The 22,093-nt window shown below is 35.2% G+C and overlaps 1 long non-coding RNA gene across 1 annotated transcript; it reads left to right on the forward strand.

Annotated features, from left to right (window-relative positions):
* Nucleotides 1-374: 374 nt before the first annotated feature.
* LOC127173714 (uncharacterized) lies at nucleotides 375-20,785 on the forward strand. The gene is made up of 5 exons (XR_007828792.1): nucleotides 375-450; nucleotides 4,284-4,506; nucleotides 6,770-6,871; nucleotides 8,016-8,055; nucleotides 20,241-20,785. It is a non-coding gene; the product is annotated as an uncharacterized LOC127173714 (long non-coding RNA).
* The last annotated feature ends 1,308 nt before the right edge of the window (nucleotides 20,786-22,093 follow it).

The raw sequence follows: 22,093 nt of genomic DNA on the forward strand, positions 1-22,093 counted from the left end.
CCAGCGCGTGCCTTTCAGAAAACATCACCCTCTCCCGCCCGGCTCACAAAACAGCCACTGCCGGCAGGCATCAATCATCCACTTCAAATAGCTCTCGCTGTCAGATGCAGAAACCCATCCTGTCCAGCAGTAGCTCAGAGGCACTGTACCCACACGAGAGGTGATGGGACACATAAATTATTCCATGAGATGGCATTGTGAATACAAAAGGGATAAAGGCCATTCGAGAGCACGTGTCGACTAACAGTGGTGTTGTTGAGCTGTTGAACATCATGCTACAGACCACAAACAGGAAGTGAAAGGAGGCACAGGGAAGGGGCATGGGAGAGGTGACATGATTTGACAGGAAGAAGGGGGCTGGGATTGTAAGATGACATAAAACGAAAGCAGATTGTTGTGTTTTTCTACTGGCATGTTAAAACCTAAACTATAGATTTTTTTGATGGAAAGGTAAGTCATTGGATTAATATTGTTTTCATTTTGTTTTTAAGTATAATGTTAATACACCACTCTTTCATGAAATGGATTTTATTTTTATTTTTTAGTATTGCTTAGTAAAACATACATGACATTATGGCTTATCCTGGACTGAGATGGAATGAAGATAATACAAATTTGTCAGGACTGATGGCAGAATTGAAAGGATTGAAGTTCAAAATGTTTGGCAGCTTATCTTAATATCTCATGAGGCCTGTAAATTGCATATATAAATGTATAGTTAAAATGTTGATTTTTAAAATGTTTTTTTTTTAACACATTATTAAAATCTTACTAGCCCTTTTTATATTTACTTGAGAAGCAAAATTATGCAAGGTTTTAAGTGTTGTTGTCGTTTTTTTTAATCTAAATTAATTGACTTTCTAAAACAGTTTTAGAAAGTGTCAATGGGATGAGAAAAATAAATTAATTTCAGCTTAATTCAAAAGGGAAAAAAAAGATTTATTCATCTTTCACAACTGTCAGACTTAATAGCTTATGTAGTTTTGCTTTTCAAATAAACTTTTTTTTTTTTCATTTAAACAAGAAGTCCACTTCCAGAACAAAACTTTACAGATAATGTACCCACCCCCTTGTCATCCAAGATGTTCATGTCTTTCTTTCTTCAGTCGTAAAGAAATTATGTTTTTTGAGGAAAACATTTCAGGATTTTTTCCATGTAATGGACTGATATGGTGCCCCAAGTTTGAACTTCCAAAATGCAGTTTAAATGCGGCTTCAAATGATCCCAAATGCGGTTGCAAACGATCTCAGCCGAGGAAGAAGGGTTTTATCTAGCAAAACGATCAGTTATTTTCATTAAAGAAAATACAATTTAAATACTTTTTAATGTCAAACACTCATCTTGTCTTGCTCTGCCTAACTCTGCCTGTATTCTGGCTCAAGACAGTTAGGGTATGTCAAAAAACTCCAATCGTATTTTCTCCCTCAACTTCAAAAATCATTTCAAAATCATCCTACATTGCTGCAGAAGTACCGACCCAGTCTTTGCAAAGTGAACATGCAAAGAAGATCAAACACCCTTAACAAAAAAGGTAAAACAGCGATATAGGACGATTTTGAAATTGAGAGAGAACATGAGATGGGAGTTTTTCGACATACCCTAACTGTCATGAACCGAAACAAAAACCATGCAGGGTAAGACAAGATGAGCATTTGACATTAAAAAGTATATAAATTGTATTATTTTTATGAAAATAACCGATCGTTTCGCTAGATAAGTCCCTTCTTCCTCGGCTGGGATTATTTACAACCACATTTGGGATCATTTGAAGCTGCATTTAAACTGCATTTTGGAAGTTTAAACTCAGGGCACCATAGAAGTCCGCTATATGGAGAAAAATGCTGAAATGTTTTCCTCAAAAAACATAATTTCTTTACGACTGAAGAAAGAAAGACATGAACATCTTGGATGACAAGGGGGCGAGTACATTATCTGTAAATCTTTGTGGAAGTGGACTTCTCCTTTAAGAATGTTCAGATATTTTCCTGATAAACCAGACTATATATGGGGTAGTTGACAAATAGGCAGTAAAAAATGCTTAATTTAAATGTTTGAAGAAGAAATGCATATGTTTATGTAGTGTGTAGTTTGATCTTTGAGAAAATATAAAGAGTCCCTAACTTTGTCAATTCTTTTGTTTTAATTTATTGAATTATTTAGTTTAGTTTAGTTTAGTTTAGTTTTGTTATTTTTACTGAACTGTACTATAAATTTGTCCTATAGTTTGACATAGCAAAAATTTTATTTGTGTCATGCCATAGGACATTATGTCACACTAAAGGACAGAAATGGTAGTTATTAAAGTATTTCTTTTTTTAATTTTGAACATGTCAAAGGAAACAGAAAGCTTTTTGATACAAACAATATCAATCAATGTTTTTGTTTTGTTTTGTGTTTGTTTTTTACAAAATAAAATAATTTATCAACAAAATTCAGCACAGCTAAATATAATTGATATTTATTATACAGCTAAATATTATTGATAAATGATTAAAACTATATTCATTAAGATTCTTTTAAACTATACCGCTACTCTTTTTAAGGCATAATTTGAATTCTATTTACTTTCTGCATCATTCTCTTAGGATTTTCTCCCTATTGGAGGATCCCTGTTGATTTTCTGTCTGTATTTCCGTGTCCTCTCTCTCTTCCACTAGTTTCCCTTTCTAAATTCTTTCTGTCTCAAAAACAAAGTATCACATTTTATACTTCTTTTCATGACACTTTATAACAGTACAAATTTTCTGCAAAAACATCAGAAAATAGCTTGATTAATGTAATTATTGCATTTAAGGACACCGAAAATTATCAAAAAAATAATAAAAAGAAGTTAAACAAATCTTATTTAATTATATAAAATGCTATTTAAAGAGACTTGTCATTTGGTGTGACATTACAGGCATCACACAAGAGGACATTATCTGTCACACCACAGGACGTCCAGCCTATCAATTAATGACGTTGCTATTCCGAGCTCATTAGCAGTCATTAGCAGTCAGCAAAACACTTTAGGAAAATTTTCCATGATTATATAGTTTAACATACAGTTTTTAATTAAAAAAAACTTAATTTAGGGGTGTCACACCAATGGACAACAAAATGTATTTTAGTAGTGGTTTCAAAAAAGTTTTCTCAGGAATTGGCCGATTTAAAATCAGGACGTGGTGTCAAACCAAAGAACATTAATTTTAGAGACAAAATGTATGAAATGTAAGAAATAGTTGCCATTAAAAAAGATTGTAATTTACTAAAATAGACACGTTTTTTTAATTAACACTTTTCATCTATAAAAGTTGTAATTTATTGAACCATGCTTAAGACAGTCACACCATAGGACAATTTTGAGATTTGGCTCAAAAAAAAATTTTGAATAACACTGCAGCTTTTATAACAACAGATCCATTAGGACAAAGAAATTTATTTACTGAAATTTAAATAATGAGAATATTACTTATATTCATTTTTATCTTGTGGGACAGTGAAAATGCTGTCACGTCAACAACCCGTATGTACATATAATACAAAAAATACTCACTGACAGCTATTTAATTGTCTTTGCAATGAACCTTAACCTCGAATGAACTTCTGACAGCGTCAGACATTTTTGGGTCACAGTCACAGTGTGATTGCAGCTATGTCGCAATGGGAGATCAGCCACTGATGTAGGTTTGAGTTTAAGTGAAAGAGGTAAATGTTTGGTAAATATGTTTTTGGCTTGTCTATGTGATGTGCAACATAAATTTCATGTTAATACTTAGCATTTCCTTCACATTGTCATAGTCTCATGCTCACTCTGAAGAAGGAACAGATCCTTTTTTTAACCAGTCAAAATAGAATCCAGACACTTTGACTTATTTCTTTTCCAGGGAAAGCAATGCCACCATTAGCACAAGGGCTTTCTTGGGTTTGTGCAGTTCCATTCCAGTTTAAAGTGTCAAAATAAGGCTGTCAGAATGCCCAGTCAATGCTGTCAGTCGTGACTTAGTCTTAGCTTGGAAAATGTAAGATGTTGTATAGTCTGACATAAAAGACAGTTGATGTCATACAGTCTGCGGGGGCTTTTACCCAAGATCTCACTGGCATCGTATCACACAATCTTGACAAGCAACAATCAAAAATGACAGAAAAATCACTTGGCACAGCCATGTTTTTTATACCATTGTGTCTTTCCACTTAAGCTAGTTGGCAAAATGTTTCTGAACCCAGAAGTTTATATGCGCACCATCCCATAGCTTCTGAACATTGAGGTAATTGCTGCATCTAAAGCGACACATGTTTGCAGGTGGTAAGAGTGTCCTCTGGTGGTTGTGTCCCTTACTACATCTCCCTGCTGTCCATTGGTTGCCTGGTACATTTCCACTGCGTGAAGCCTCAGACTGCAGCAAGAACGGCCTGATAGTGAGCTCTGATGTTCAAAGTCTCGTCTCAGCCGCGGTGGAGAAGTCAGCAGCATGAAAGGGGTTTTCTTCTGAGGCTTGCACAGTAATGACAGGCTGGGTCACAGAGTAAGCAAGAGCTGATATTTATACTATATGAGAATGGCAGTAAGGGAAAACACAGTAAGACCAGCTGTAAAAATATGTGTCCAAAGAAACAGAAGACACAGAAAGTATTTTAGACACACAAAGAATAATCTGTACCAATTGTTTGCACCACATGTTTTACAAATGTGAAATTATTTAAATTGGGCATTTGTGTAAAAGCCCACAAAATGCAATTCTTTAATAAGAGGGGTCCCAGATAGCACATGTATGTCTGCAAGATCTGTTAAAGATCACTTGATCTGGAAAGCATCTGCTGTGTACAAACATCTGATATCTGTAAGATCATAAACATCTTAAAGACATCTAAGCTTTAAACAAATGGGGTAAACACAATTTGCATACTGCAGTTCCAACCCGATTTAGTAAAAATATACTTGTGGCGGGTGGCGATATTTTTACAAATTTTATTATTATAGTGCCTCTTGCTCTTATGGTTGTTTCGAGGATAAATGTTCATTGAATGGTGGTAAAAAACATTTTAAATCTGGTTCTTGCACATATCTTGGCCTGACTACTGAACCTTACACTGAACCTAATAGAAAATGTGAGATACACAATTGAAAATTTAAAATATGCAATTGCTAAAGCAGCAATGTAATTTTAGCTTTGATAGATTTGATGACTTTTTGAGTTCATCTCTCGACTCAAGTGTTGTTACACAGGTATAAACCTACCAAAACACATGCTTTTTTTTTTTTAAAGATAGTATAGTGCAATATTACCTGAGACACGCAAATAGCGCTGTCCGTTATGAATAATTTACCCAGATTGCACACGTACGTCTGCAAGATATTGCCATGTTAATGATCACTTGATCTGGAAAGCATCTGCTGTGTACAAACATCTGACAGATGTCCGTAAGATGTCAGTTTTACATACATTCTAAATCATAAACATCTTAAAGACATCTAATAGACATCTACCTGACATCTGATTGGAAACGTCCTATAGATGTATGTGAGATGAGCAAAAACTCTAAAAAATAAGTCTTGCAGATCCGTGATGTGTGTGTGCTATCAGGGGTGTTTGTGCTGAAAAGGATGACAATTTAAATACTGCCGTTATAACAGACTTCTATTAGATGTCTTTAAGATGTTTATGATTTAGAATGTATATAAAACTGACATCCTACAGACGTCTATCAGATGTTTGTAGACAACAGATGCTTTCCAGATCAAGTGATCTTTAACAGACATCTTGCAGACATACGTGTGCTATCTGGGTCAATTATTCATGACGGACAGCGTCTCAGGTAATATTGCACTATGCTATCTTTTAAAAAAAGCATGTGTTTTGTAGGTTTATACTTGTGAAATAACACTTGACTCGACAGATAAACTCAAAAAGTCATCAAAGCAAGCTGAAATGCCATTGCTGCTTTAGCAATTGCATATTTCAATTGCGTATCTCACATTTGCCGTCAGGTAAGGTTCAGTATTCAGGCCAAGATATTTGCAAGAAGCAAATGTAAAACGTTTACCACCATTCAATGAACATTTATCTTCAAAACTACCATAATAAGAGCAAGAGGCATTATAATTATAAAATTTGTAAAAATATCACCACCATTTCGGGCACCAGTATCTGATTTGAATAATTCCTTTTCCATAAGCGAGCGCAATTAATTATCAAATTCCCTCCTTAATATTCAACTGTGCCCAACTGTGCATAATCTCGGTAAAGCATGTGCATTAGTTCCAAGATCTGTGGTTCTAATATATTACAAACCTCCGAAGGTTCTCCCTATGGATATTGTCCCTGTGGTTTTGACTTAAATCAGATTCACTTGCTTTCACTGAGAGGTTTAATTTCACCACCCCCTCAGCCCACTATACTCTACATCTGCATAGCTAAGGGGTGGGTGTCTCTGTTTTATGGACTTTCTCTAATGATCACAGCACTAGCCAATAGCTAATTGATGAAACAATCCAACACTGCTCTGGCAAAGCGGTCCGGTCAGTTGTCACAGCTTCTGGCTACAGCCGTTGATGTATTGAGAGCTAAATTTATCCCAGCAGACCGCAGGGAGCCTGCTTGGGTTCCGGCTCCTCACTGGGGAGCCCACAGCAAAAGCACAGCTATGATGAAGAAGGTGATTAGAGCAAGAAAGAGTGCGGTTAATACTGCATGAGGATGAGTTAGAGAGAGACATCGAGAGAGGAGGGGGGTATGCCTCCATTAAATTAGTTTGAAATTGTCTCTTTACTTCTCCTCCTTTACCCAGCCCACATCAGACGAAGGAGGACAAAAGAAACGCCTTCTCTGGCCAAAGCCCTGTAAAGCCGACATGCTCCTGACTGAGATTATGCAACCATTACATCCTGAGGTAAGTCTCAGGTACTAATGGAAAAAACAAAAACGTCTAAAGTTACGGTGTTTACATCAAGTTCTGAATTTAGATTCCAGAGTCAAAGTATTTTGAGTAATATATAAATAAACCATGATGTTGATGTGTTTTATTTTTAGAGGTATTTGCCCAGGTGAGTGTCTCTGTTGCTACATTTTAAGGGATTTAAACTTAGGAAAGGTACTTGCTTGCACAGTTTATGCTACGGAAATAAATAAAACAGTACAATATAGGTAGTTTTTTTGTGAGTAAGAGATCCCTTCCTTCAGAGAAAGTCAGTTTTGGCCATTTTTGAATGTGTACATGCAAACTCAAAAGCTTTTAAGAGAGAAACTGAACTGTTTTCAGCATTTCCAAAGTTTGTTAACTACAACATCAGCATTGTTTTCTAAAAGGTCAAATAGCTGCATCTTTAAATTCATACTTTGTAGAATCAATTAAGTTTATAATGGCATTTGCAAATGTTTGTTTAATTTGGAGTTCCAAAAGATGTGTGTTGACTTGATACAACTGCTAAAACCATTTAGTGATTGTTTGTCTGCATGGTCCAATTACAGAGGCATTAAAAGGTCTATCAATATGGGGAGTTTCCCAAGGGCATGGAAGACTGCTACAATAACACCTACTTTTAAAGCCTAGGATCTTTCAGGACTGTGTAATTATAAATCCATTAGTATACTACCTGTCAGTGGTATGTGTCAAAACATCTTACCACTCATCTTAACAACAATCCTTTTAGATTACATCCCAAGCTATTTGACTTTAGAACCAAGCGTTTGAGAGAAACAGAAACTCTTTTCTTTTTGACGAATGTTAAATCTAAAATAGACAGGGGGCCATAATTATTAAACTTAGTAAAAGCCTTTGATACTCTTGACCATGGTGTTCTTATTACAAAGCTGTCAACATCATTCCCAGAACAATTAAGTTTCAGAACAATATCTGGACAGTTTAAAGAATGGAAAGGTAAGTGTGGTGTACCCCAGGGATCTGTTTTGGGGCCTCTCTTATTTATGCAGTATATCTGCTGTTTGCAGTGCTTGTGAGGCAACTGAATCTAGTTTGAGTTTAGATTCTGAATCCTAAACTTTGAAGTCTGATTCACATATTTGTTTACATCCAGAACCAGAGAAAATCACAGCGATAATGTCACCGGAGCTACTGTGAGTAGAACTGTCATTTTTGCTTTGATGACATATCTAACACATTTGTCAAAAGAGACTTATTTAGTAAATATTTCGGGTCTAAATCAACTTGAAATTTCATTCAGATTAAGTTTAATTTTATTGATTGAGGCATTTACATGAAGACTTTTTACTCCGACTGAGCCATCAATCCAATTAACAGATTGTTTGATTGCATGAAAAGTAAACAAAGCTATTCACTCTGTTAAAAAATCAAAACCTACTGATCTCGGGCTATTTAACCAAATTTACAGATTTTCTTGTCTTGCATAGTCTGGTTCCCCTCTTATAGTATTCATTAAGCAGCTGACAAGCAGCAGGCTCATTAGATCCACTGCTAGCCATATGTGAAATATGCTGCATATTCACAGAATAGACTGTAAAAGTCACTCAATACCATTAATTTACTATCACTGTAAAGAAAATAATCAACAGTGATCATGCTCCTTGATTTCCATTAATTTCACATAAATTTACTTTATGGATTGTCATTAAATTGGCACATTTTCAGTTTATTAATGTGAAACGTTCCTGTAAAAGTAAGGTGAATAAATTACAGTTATACATTTTCAAACAACACTATTTTGTTTGGCTAGTATTATTCTTAGTCACCTTCCATTCAGACTGTAAGATTATAACAGATCTTCACTAAACCCATTGGGTGTCATCATGACTGCATTCCCTCCTCACATTCACCCTACGTTTTAAAAGCTCAGTGAAAACACAATGACTTTAAAAGAGGCAAAAAGAGATGCTGTCTGTCTGAAACATTATCTTCCGGTGTCTTCAATTCCTTTCCCTCCTGTAAGAAAGTGTCCCTGATGGACAGTATCTGCGACATGTTATTGATTAGTACAGACAATACTTTCCACTCGGATCCTGAGCTGGAATAAAAAAGACAGAATAGAAAGCACGTTTACTGAAGTACTCTGACAGTGGAGTCTGGCCAGTATTCAAACCAGAATAAATGAAAACACTGAAAACAAACTCCTGTGTGATAGAATCTTATAAACCTTGTTTGTGAAAAGTTATCAACATCCAGCTAATCTAAATATTCTAAATCTGGTAACATAACACAGTGACATACATGGAATGATAACAGAAGTAAAACAACTGAAAGTGGGGGAAAACTCGCATTATGAAATACATGTTTTTCCCCATTGCATGTTGGCCACAATTATAGGCACCCCTACAAATTCTTATGAGTAAAATATCTCTGAAGTATTTTCCCATTTGTAGTTTCATTTTTTAGCACACCAGGGTGACTAGGAGCATGAAATTGTCCAGCCATGACTACCTGTTCCACAGGATTATAAATATGAGCAACACAAAGGCAAAATTCTCTTAAAGTGGTGCTTTCATGCTTTTTCACTTTTTGGGTATAAAAAAAGATCTACAAAGTTACAAATCTCAAAGTCCACTCCAAAGGGAGATATTTGGTTTTTAAAAAAATCTCTTTTCAAGAACTACAACGAACGGCTCCTTTGGACTACAGCGTTTGTTTTCCGCATGCAATGATGTCACAATATCATTAAACTAAATCCCGCCTACGGAAATTAGAATTGTAGGGGGGTGGATAGGGACAAGGTGGGTGATTAGCCTAACTTTAGCAATGCAGTCCAGAAACACATGCCGAAGCCGCAATCTCTACTCCGGTTGCCGCGTTGCCCGGTTGCAGACGTGTGCAGTGTGTGGTAAGAGATTTATTCATCATACAGTGTAGATAGCTGCAATTATAACGCTTATTTTTTAAAAATGCATAAACTTGCACTAGAATAGGCTAGACTAATCAGTAATGATGTTCTTTGATAATGTTAGGCTGCTTTTAGCCTTATGCTGGAGCTGGTTTCGGGCAATGAAACTAAGTATGTAAATAATTAAATAAATTAGCATGATAATATCATGTATTGGCGATCTCACAGGCTGACTATAGGACCCAACACTATATTGTAGCATATTATTTACTCATCCTCCATGCATGCTAGGTGTATATGACTTCCTTCTTTCAGACAAATGCAATCGGAGTTATATTAACAATTATCCTTGCGCTCCCAAGCTTTAGAACGGCATAGACAGGTGTTTCTCTTCATCAGTCCAAAATAAGTCCAATAATGTGCACCCATCCACAATAACTAGTGCCTCACACAGCTCCGGGGGGTCAATAAAGGCCTTCTGTAGTGAATCGATGCATTTTTGTAAGAAAAATATCCATATTTAAAATGTAAGAATTACTTCAATCTAGCTTGTGCTAACAGTTGTACACGGAACTTGCTGCTTTGACAAGGGACGTGACAGTACTGAAACATGTCTAAGCTGTTCGCCAATCACAACGCAGTGGGAGAGCTAACCAATCACAACACATTTCGTTTTTTGGAAGGCGGGCCTTCATTAAACCCAGAACTAATCGAGCCATTTGTGCCAGGCTGGTAGAAATGTGTTGTAATAATGTAAACTATGTTAAAAAAATGTGTTTTTTGAACTACCAAGCATGAAAGCATGTTCTAGTACACCCCCAAAACAAAATCAAGACTTTGTAAACGAGCATAATAGGACCCCTTTAATCATCAATCACAAGGAGTAAAACCAAAGAATATACTGTAGTTCTGATGTGCAGAACACGATTTTTGAGTTTCCAAAAATAGAAAATGGCTGTAAGAAAAAAGCTAAAGCATTGAAAATTCCAATTTCCACTATCAGGGCAATAATTAAGAGGTTCCAATCAACTATCATTGATCAACAATTCAATCTACAATCAACTACAAATCTGCCTGGAAGAGGACATGTGTCTATATCGTCCAAATGCATGGTGAGGAGGAGAGTCTGAGTGGTCAAAGACTCTCCAAGGATCACAGACGGAGAATTGCAGAAATTAGTTGAGTCTATATCACCACATGTTGTTCGGGAGGGTTTTTAAGAAAAATTCTCTTCGCTCATCCAAAAACAAACTCCAGCATATTCAGTTGTCAGACACAACTGGAACTTCAAATGGCACTGGTTTCTATGGTCAGATGAAACTAAAAAAAAAACCCACCAGATAAGTTTAGTACAAACAGGGATAAAAAGTACCCCATGCCCATGGTTAAATATACAGCTGGATCTTTAATGTTGTGGGCCTGTTTTTCTGCCATAGGTCCTGGACATCTTATTTGGATACATGGCATCATGAATTCTATCAAATACCAACAGATAAAATATTTAAACATGACTGTTGCTGTTAAAAATCTTATAATGGGCTGTGGTTGGATCTTCCATCAGGACAATGATCCAAGACAAACATCAAAATCAATACAAAAATGGGTCACTAAGAACAAAATGAAGCTTCTGCCAGTTCTCTGACCTGAACCCTATAGAAAATGGGGTAGGGTGAACTGAAAAGAAGCAGCACCAACATGGAGCTGTACATCTAAAGCATCTGGACAGATTCTGAATGGAGGAATGGTATCTGATCTCTTGTCAGGTGTTCTCCAAACTCTTCAGGCAATATAGAAGAAAACTCAAAGTTGTTGTCTTGGGAAAAGGATGTTTCCACAGTTGGGTGCCAATAACTGTGGCCAACTTGAACTAGAGGAAGCATTTATTTCGCAATTAAATTGTCTCCCGTTTTCAGTTGTTTTACTTTAATGATAGGTTAGAATTTTGTGATTTTTTTTTAAAATGAAAGATCAAAATATAAACCATGTATATATATATATATATGTATGTGTATATATATACACATACATATATACATTTTTTTTTTTTTTTACAACCTGAAAGACGGACACTAATTGGAAAAACATCATGGCGACATTTCTGCAAAATGATATTGCTTCGTGCACATTTCGTAGTGCTTTAAATGTAACTGGCACTTCACAGGATATTTCAGCACGTTCAATTTCCTCAGAAATAGATACATGCGAATGTGACAACATTTTATTACGTTGGTACATTGGCTTATGGCAGCAGCTCAGAAATGAAATGCCTGGTGAGTGCCACTAAAAGGTTAATGCTCGTTTGAAAATAACATACAACCTACACAAAACTCTGCTCTACAACAACAAAAATGAACCAAACAAGCCATAAGTGCCACAACACGTCTCACAGGACTTTTTTTGTGGTAACTGACAACATTTAGAAAATAGGTTCTGCTAAAAACATTTATGTAGCATGGTAAAAATGTACGTGCCAATAGTCATATTCTTCGGCAGACAATATATTTACTTTTTTAACATCAAGTACAGATTCAGATTTAGATATCCATCCTACTGTTAAACTGATATTGAAATTTTGTATAATAACTTTGTAAAGCAGAAGATAAATTAGTTACACCTTACACTAGTACAGGTATATCAAAAAGTTATCAGATGTTATCTGTTATAACATCTGTACCTCGTCAGAAGAGGCATGAGATTGAATATCAGTCTGACGTGTCTCAGGTCACCTGTTTGAAATGTTACGATAAAATAAAAGTTGAGTAAAAAGTGATTAATTTTTTCAAGTCCTCAGAACTTGCATATGACATGGCTGACTTTAGTTCATGTATAAAGTTCACATTTGTACTATGTTCCTTTATATAAATGAAGGGTTTCTTTGTATTGATGGCTGATTTAGAATCCTATTCATGTTAGACACTTAATTGGTCTGTTTTCTCATGTTAGACTCTTTCCAAACTGTTACACAGGTACCATCTGTAATTACTGTACAATTATAGAGGGGTCGTGCAATTCTGTAGTAATTACGCACTTCTTAAAACTATTACAACTTCTAAATAGTTTGCAGAGGAAATCAGTGAATACTGTATTTTTTTATACTGAAGCATTAGATGTATTCAGACTATTATTAAGTGCTAAATGTCATGTCAATTTCTTAGGAAAAAGTGTTTTATTAAGGAAAATGTTACTATGTGGTTGCTAAATAACCTGGGAATTGCTGTTGAGGGAGTATTTCAGACAGAAACAATATGCAGTTAACGGGAAAAACATCAGGGAAGCTGTCTGTCATTCCATTGTGGGTTGAGGTGACATCTTCTGCATATATTGTGTAATTATATGTGACATGTCTTGAAAACTATAGCTGAACTTTCAACTACAGCAACAATCAGAGTTGTAATTACAGTTTCAAAAGGCATAGCTGGGGGAGGATGTAAGATGGTGAGAATCTTGAAAATATCACCTTCAACCCCAATACCTCTGATGGGCTACAGAACTTGCATGACAACATCAGTGTGTCAAAGAATAAAACACGAAGCATGAACAGAGGATTGTGCATGTCCTCTTCAAACCTGATCCATCTGCTGAATTGTTAACCTTTATGGGGGAAAATCAGAGACAAAGCTGATTGTTAAATTTTAATCTTTCTTTATGGTTCAAAACAGGTCAAAATGCAACCGAATGGATCTGATGAGATTTTCTTTCCATGCAGAGTCTGAAATCCTTATTTGTTCAGCAAAACATTGTCAAATATTCAAACTGCAAGGTGGACTGAAACTAACAACGCATTCAAAGTAACCACAGGGCCCATCAAATTTTCATTCAAACCACATTTAAAATGGCAAACAAATACAGACACAAAACAGTTAGTGCTTATTGACGTTAAGCTCAGTCAGTGTTAAGAATTTGTTATTCTTAATGAAAACATGTGAAATTATTTATATAAATGCAGAATAAATCATTTACCCACCAACAACATTCTCACTTATTATATGACAAAATACATTACTCATACCCAATTTGATTACAGACATCTGAAGGAATATATTAACATTCATTATAAATTGTTCTGCCATGTTTTGTATAGTTTTTGTCATCGTCCACTTTGTATAAAATAATGTAGGCAGCTGTCCACAATATTGGAACTTAAATTTGGCAGGGATTGCCTGCCTGATACTGACTAACCAGATTACTGAGCAAACCAACAAGAGTCATAATTAATTCAAAAGCAGGTCAAATCAGTTGTTGACAATCAATGTCATAGTGCAGAATTAATCATCTCTAAAAGAGAGTCAAAAGTCAAGCATACAAAAACAGCACTCAAATTTTCAGGGGAGCTGCAATTACTAGTTTCTTGTTTGCTGCTATTGTTGTTTTATATAATTTAATCTTATATTAATAATGCAAAGGTTATTTGTTTGTTTGTTTGTTTGTTTGTTCATAAAATATTTTGGTAAAGGTTCAGTATGCGGTTGATTATATCAGTAACATTTGCGAAAAAGAAGTGTAATTGTATTGAATGTGCTTTGCAGTATCTTAAATGTAGTTTTTTTAAAAAATGTGCTTGCAGATAATATAGTGATAATTAAATGTCAACCTGGACCACAAAACCAGTCATAAGGGTCAGAAATTGAGATTTATACATCATCTAACCATCCATTAATGTATGGTTTGTTAGGATAGGACAACATTTGGCTGAGATACAACTATTTGAAAATCTAGAATCTGGAGGTACAAAAAAATCAAAATATTGAGAAAATCGCCTTTAAAGGGGTCATGGTTGTCAATGGTTGTGTAAAACAACTCCCTTTTTACCTTGCCAAAATCAGCTCTGATCATCCTGATCTGGTCGAGGTTGCTTTAAATGTTAATGAGCTCTGCTCACCCTGCCCCTCTCTTCTCTCTGTGGACAAGCCTGTTTACTTTAGCCGCATTTAGCCACGTTTAGCCGCTAAACATGCTAACTAGCACGTTATTAGGAAAGGTGATTGCAGAGATTCATAAAAAAAAAAAAAAAAAAAAAAAAAACTTATACTCAGTTCTGCTGTAGGTGAAGCTGGATCACAAACGATTTGTGCGAACATAGACACATTTATGTAGCTCGGGAGGCGCATTCCCTTTACAAACAAACTTAATCCACTGCATCATCAGTGGCTCAGATGTCAGGAGTAAATGACGACTACTATGTTCATTATTGTGAATCAACTATCGTGGGAGCGGCCTCTCACGATAGAGAATGGGTCGATTTGAAAAAGGGGATATTATTTTTACAAATTAAAAACCACTGCATGGAATTTTATGATTATAGGGTAGATTTGTACATACACTGCCAACACACATTAAAGGAGAAGTCCACTTCCAGAACAACAATTCACAAATAATTTAATCACCCCCTTGTCATCCAAGATGTTTATGCCTTTCTGTCTTCAGTCGTGAAGAAATTGTTTTGCAGAGGAAAGCATTTGTTTGTTGAATGTTCAAACAACATGAAAAAGTGAACTTTGCATCTGATGACCCCTTTAAAGTTATCCAAATGAAGTTCTTAGTAATGCATATTCTCGCTCTCTCTCTCCTTCGGCTTGCTCCCTTTCTTAGTAATGCATATTACTAATCAAAAATTAAGTTTTGATATATTTACGGTAGGAAATTTACAAAATATCTTCATGGAACATGATCTTCACTTAATATCCTAAAAAAATTTGGCATAACAGAAAAAGAGATCATTTTGACCCATACAATGTATTTTTGGCTATTGCTACAAATATACCTGTGGTACTTATGACTGGTTTTGTGGTCCAGGGTCACAAATAAAAAAGGCCACTTAAAGAAAGTACAGTTCCATTACTGTTTATTAACATGCTTAATTTAAAAAACTGCACCTTGTAACAATGAATTAACTTTAACTTCATTTATTTTAAATGATGTTTAAAATCATTTTATGTTATTTTATTGTGATTTGATTTTGCATTTAAAGTTATATTTTTAAATGTACTCTAATAAATGTGTAATTACAAATATATTTAAATGCATTACACAAATTTCAAAAGAAATGGAATTAACTTATCATAAATGCTTAATGTCATTAAATTTAGCAGTACACTTTTAACATATTTCAAAGACAATAGTTAGTAATTTATGCAATTTATGAAATTACTTAAGTCCTGGGTCAAAAAGCATGTTTAAATTCAAATGTGAATTTACATTTTTAAAGGAGAAGTTCATTTCCAGAACAAAAATTTACAGATAATTTAACTCCTTTGTCATCCAAGATGTTCATGTCTTACATGTTTTTCTTCAGTCGGTAAGAAATTATGTTTCTTGAGGAAAACATTTCAGGAATCATCTACATATAGTGGACTTCAATGGTGCCCCCAAGTTTGAACTTCCAAAATGCAGTTTAAATGCAGCTTCAAATGGCTATAAGTGATCCCAGCCGAGGAAGAAGGGTCTTATCTAGCGAAACAATCTGTAATTTTTAAAACAAATTGACAATTTATATACTTTTTAACCTCAAATGCTTGTCCTGTCTTGTCTCTGCGATGCGCATGTGTAGTCTGTGTAATCCAGGTCAATACAGTTAGGATATGTCGAAAAACTCTCATATTCTTCTCTTCTTCAACTTCAAAATCATCCTCCTTTTTTTTTTGTTTGTTTGTTTGATCTTCTTTGCACGTTCATTTTAACACTGGGTCGGTACTACTGCAGCGATGTATGATGATTTTGAAGTTGGGGAAGAAAACAAGAAGGAAGTTTTTTGTCATACCCTAACTGTATTGACCTGGAAAAAAAAATGAGTTCATGCAGATATAGACAAGACAAGCATCTGAGGTTAAAAAGTATATAAATTGTCAATTTGTTTCGAAAATGGCCTATTGTTTCGCTAGATTAGACCCTTCTTCTGCTGGGATTGTTTAGAGCCATTTGAAGCTGCATTTAAACTGCATTTAGGAAGTTCAAATTTGGAGGCACCATTGAAGTCCACTATATGGAGATGATTTCTGAAATGTTTTCCTCAAGAAACATAATTTCTTATCGACTGAAGAAAGAAAGACATGAACATCTTGGATGACAAGGGGGTTAGTAAATTATCTGTACATATTGGTTCTGGAAGTGAAATTCTCCTTTAATAATAGGTGTAATTTAATCATTAATAACATGCAATTAAGTGACCAAACATTACATTCAATTCACACTTCAGTGTATTCTTTTAAAGTATATTATTTCCATGATATGTTGGCTTTTTAAAAGTATGCAAAAGTGAGTTTTTCGCAAGGGGTGTCAATGCAAGCAGCACAAAGGAACAAATCATCAAGGAGTGATGAAGCAGGGGTGTCGCTAGTAGGGGGGAAAGGTGGAACTGAGCACAGGGAGCCCAGAGCTATGACTGCATTAGTCATTGAGCCAAAGAGTTATAATTAATTCAGAAGCAGGTAAATTGAGTTGTTGACAATCGCTGTCATAGTGCGGAACCAATCATCTCTACAAGAGAGACTCGAAATTCAAATCCTGGCATGTAAGACAGCACTGGTTTCTGCAGGGGACCTGAGATACATATTCATGCAACTGTTTAATTATGTATGCGTATGCTAATGCAGGTCTCTTTGGGTCCACTCAGTCTTATTTAGGCGATAGAACACTGACCGAATATGAGCTCTTTCTCTTGACTCTCAACAGTAATGAACCAGTAGTAAATCATTGTCTGGTACACAGAGCCAAGACGATGTCAGGAGTAAGTAAGGAATGTTCTCTTGCATTTTTGTTGGTGTTGAAGGAAGACAACATTTGATGGTATTTTGTACAAATGAAGCAACTGCAGTCTGAGCTCACAAAGCTTACAGGAAGCCTTCCATTTAACTTATAAATTATCAAAGCCTAAACATGTAGCTCAGGTACAGGATACCAGAACAGGGCCATTGCAGTGTATGGAGCATGCTGTAGACTGCTCTCACTTCACACATCATTAAGATCTTTGGGAAAGTGATACTGAAACAGCTCCATGTTCATAGACCATCTGGGCTGAGTGCATTTTACCTTCAGGCATGCATAGCTGTGGAAGATGTTTGAATCTACATGCCTCATAGCACATACTTCCACCTGGACAAGACTGGCAACATTGTCAGGATCAGAACAGAAAAGAATAGAATAGAACAGAATAGAATTCTTATTTACATAAAAGAAAAAAATGATTTATTAATTAAAAAAAACGGTGTACCCCAGGGCTCAAAACTGGGTCCTTTTTTTCTATTTTTTATTAATGATCTTACATTTATTCTTTCATTTATTTTTCAAATGACACTGCCATTACTTTACAACTTCATTTGTCTCAAATTCAAAATGTTATTTAAACAAACTTTATTATTTACAAAATTGGCTCTATTTTAATCTATTTTTACTTAAAAAAGTAAAGACACATACTCTAGTTTTTGGTAACAAAACATATGCTTAAATCAAAATCTGAAAATCTAAATATAGTGTGTAATAATAGTACAAACTTGTATAGAGTACATCAAATAAAACAGTTGGGTTTATTGTTTGATTCCAAACATAAATCCAAACCTCATATTGATTATATTTTCCTTAAAATTAAATTTGGAACCAGTGTGTCATACCAATTTAAAATCTGTTTTACATTTAATTTCAGTAAAACAACTTATATAACCATTTTGGACGTTGTTTATAATGCATACACTAACCTTCAGCCTCCTACTACTTGTCTTATAATCTTTTCAGATTTGTAATAGGATGTTGTAACGTGGACGCTGAGGCGGCGTTAGAATCCAGATGCAGAAGTTTATTAGAAACAACAGCAAACATGCACGAGGAAACAGGCAGAGGGTCAATAACCGGAAAAGCAGTCCAAAACGTAAACGTAATCCAAACAGCAGAGTAATAATACAGGCAGTGGGTCAAATGCCGAGCAGACAGTCCAATCAGGCAAACAATCCGACAAGGGTAATCCGTAAACTCAATAAACCAAAATCAAAGCAAGACAGCGACAGGTAATCCAACAGAGTAATAAAGAAACGCTCGGTAAAGCAGGTGAAACTGGCAATACTTCACAACCTTATGAGCGCATGGTCAGTCTTTAAATACTGCCAAACAGGAAGTAGCAGTAGAAGCAGCAGAGGGAGCGTGCAGGCAGTCCTGGGGTGAGGGCTCCCTCTGCTGGCTTGGCATTACAGATGTCCATTTGAACCCATTTTTGTGTTATGTATAATTTACTCAAATGGTTTTTACCCCAATATCAGAAAGTATTTTCTGTGGTTGCAATTACTTTTCAGTGCAGTGGTGTAGATGGTAAAACCACGTGTCATAGCCTTTTTGACACGATCGACCCAGGTTCGAATCCGCCTTTTGGATAACTTTTTTTTTCCTTCAAATCTCATATCACATCAGAAAAACATTTATTTTTAATTAAAAAATTAAGGAAATAATCAAAAAATGTAAAATAAAGTATCGGTTAGGGTAGGTGTAGAGAGGGCTTTTGTCCCAAAAAGGTTGAATTAAAATTATAATTTACACTTATTATTCCATACTGTTTTATAATGTACTACAATACTGAGGCACAGATAATTGCCACTATTTGCAATAAGTAGTATAAATAGCAAAAAATCATACTATTTTAACATAGTGAAAATAGAATCTATAGCTATTTGCACTTAATGTAAATATAGCATATCGCTAAAAAATACTGCTATTTCATATAATATAAATAGAATCTATTGCTATTTGCACTTAGTGTAAATAGCCACTGCCTTTTAAATATCCCTATTATCTTCAGCAGTATTGCTGGTACCATATTCCTCAACATGTCAATTATGACAGACAAGTACTTTTGCCCCCCTGTTCCTACAGTAACTGGGAAGAAAACATTTAGGTACAGGGCTTCTGTAATTTGAAATAATTTACAGTGCACAAACTGGAGAAAAGTATTTCAGTGGATGGAGCAACAGTAATTTCCCCTCCTGTCAAAGTGTTCTCCAATTTTTCCAGATTTTCCATCTCCACTCCAGCATTCTCCATTTTCTCACTTCCTGTATAAATGATGTACTAAACTTCATTTGCTTTTTAAACCGGAGAAATTTGAGCAGTGTTCCAAGAAAATGATGTACGTAACTTGAAATTTTAAATTTAAGAAAAATGAACAATTACATAGTGTCCAGATGGCTGTGTTAATTGTTTTGAGAGTGTTCGTTTGTAAAAATCATTTTTAGCTAAATTGAGATTGGGATGTTTTAGCTGTTAGCAATATCGGGCATTCGCCTGAAGCGAGCAGATGTTATGTGCTGAGTGTGATGGGATCTTTTTAGAATGTGTGATGTTGCATTTGATGTACAGGAATTGTGTTGAGGAGAGATCTGTACCCACATGTTTCAGACTTAAAGGTTTTTACATATTGGTTACATGCATTTCTCAATACACATGATGAGTACTCTTAAGATAGTCTGTACAACAGCTTTGATTTTGTTTTTTTAGGTATGTTTGATTACGGATGGAGCTAAACTTTGCAGGACAGTGGCTCTCCAGGACCAGAGCTGCTCATCCCTGATTATGTTATGCAAACTTGGCTGTCAGGGGAAGAGGAAAGAATATGTGTTTTGTAAAGCAATTGAGATGAAGACTAAGAGCTGTAGTCTGAAATAAAATCAGGGCCATAAATCAAGACCTCAATTGTGGTGTCAATTGTGAGTTTTCATCAAACCAGCAGGAATATTCAGTCTACAAGAGCAGACTGCATTTTGGCATTTTGTATTTGCATGAGCAAAGACTACATAAAAGGGGAAGAGAAAATTCCCATCACCAATATGTCCAGGTAAAATGTCTAGGGTTTCAAAATCAACTAAACTGTTTTGTTATATGCTACTTTCAACTTGGCCAAAACAAGACAAGATAAAGGAATGTGTCTGGGAGTAAACTTGGATGTACAAGAGGAAAAAAGGGTATCCACATCCAACCTGCATTGACCACATAATACAATACAAATGCATCTCTATTATTTAATCCAAATTAATAAACAAATGTTCTAATCCACTTGATTCCTCCTCACTTTTGGGGCTTCATCAGGCAAAACCCCAGTGCCAAATAAAGCTATATAAAGCAGATAAGGACATCATCAATCTGCTCACAGGAGGGTAAATTGATTTTTTGTTTCGTGGAATAATCTGTAATGAAAGCCTTTGCAGGAATCTTATGGGATACAGGCTCTAAAAGCTATCCCAATATGCATACTATCCATCCTAAATAGAATGTGGGATTAGAATAAGTATTTCCCAAAGCATAGTATGTTGAAAACAGTAACAAAATCCCTGAATGGTCCACTATTTTGGATAAATTTTGGAAATGCAGATCTATGGATGTAGAGATGCTTTGAAATGGGTTCTTCTGAGCATTTACAACTCTGTCCAGGCTTTGCTGTATATGTGTATCTGTTAATTGTTGGTTTTTCAGCATTTTTGTGTATTTGAACCCTTTCAAACAATGACTCTATGATTATGAGATCCATCTTTTCAAACTGAGAACAACTGACTCATATGCAACTATTACAGAAGTTTTAAATGCTCATGGATGCTTCAAAATGAAACACCGGGGATGAAAACATTTGTATTTGAAAATCAGAGTAAATTTCATCCCATTTTGTCTTTTGGGAAACATGTACGTATCTTCTGTAGCTTCTGAAGGTCAGTACATAATGAAAACATATATATATACGGACAAAATAAGAAAAATCTACACATCTTCATTCTGTTCAAAAGTTTACACCTCTGGCTCTTAATGCATTGTTTTTCCTTTTGTAGTACCAGTTAGCGTTTGAACCTTCTGTAACAGCAGCATATGAGTCCCTCAGTTGTCCTCAGTGTGAAAAGATGGATCTCAAAATTATACAATAATTGCTGGAAAGAGATCAAATACAAAAAAAGCTGAAAAACCAAAGAATTTGTGGGACCTGAAGGATTTTTCTGAAGAACAGCGAGCAGTTGAACTGTTCAGGACAAACAAGGGAATCAAACAACTATCACTAAACAAAAAAACAACAAACAAAAAAAAAAAACCCTACACAACATTCATTAAAGTAACAACAGAGTACTAAGGATCAAGTGTATGTAAACTTTTGAACTATCATTTTCTCTTGTGGACTATCTAAATGTATTTTATGTGAAATATCTTATTTAGGTCAGTATTAAATAAAAAATAACATGCATCTATGATCCCTCTTATTTTGGTAAAATAACATTTTGCAGATTCTGCAAGGTGTATGTAAACTTTTGATTTCATCTCATTTCAAAGTACTTTCTTAAATACGTTTACATAATAAAACAAATAGAATAGAA

This window comes from Labeo rohita, chromosome 12 (assembly GCF_022985175.1).
Source record: "Labeo rohita strain BAU-BD-2019 chromosome 12, IGBB_LRoh.1.0, whole genome shotgun sequence".
NCBI lineage: Eukaryota > Metazoa > Chordata > Actinopteri > Cypriniformes > Cyprinidae > Labeo > Labeo rohita.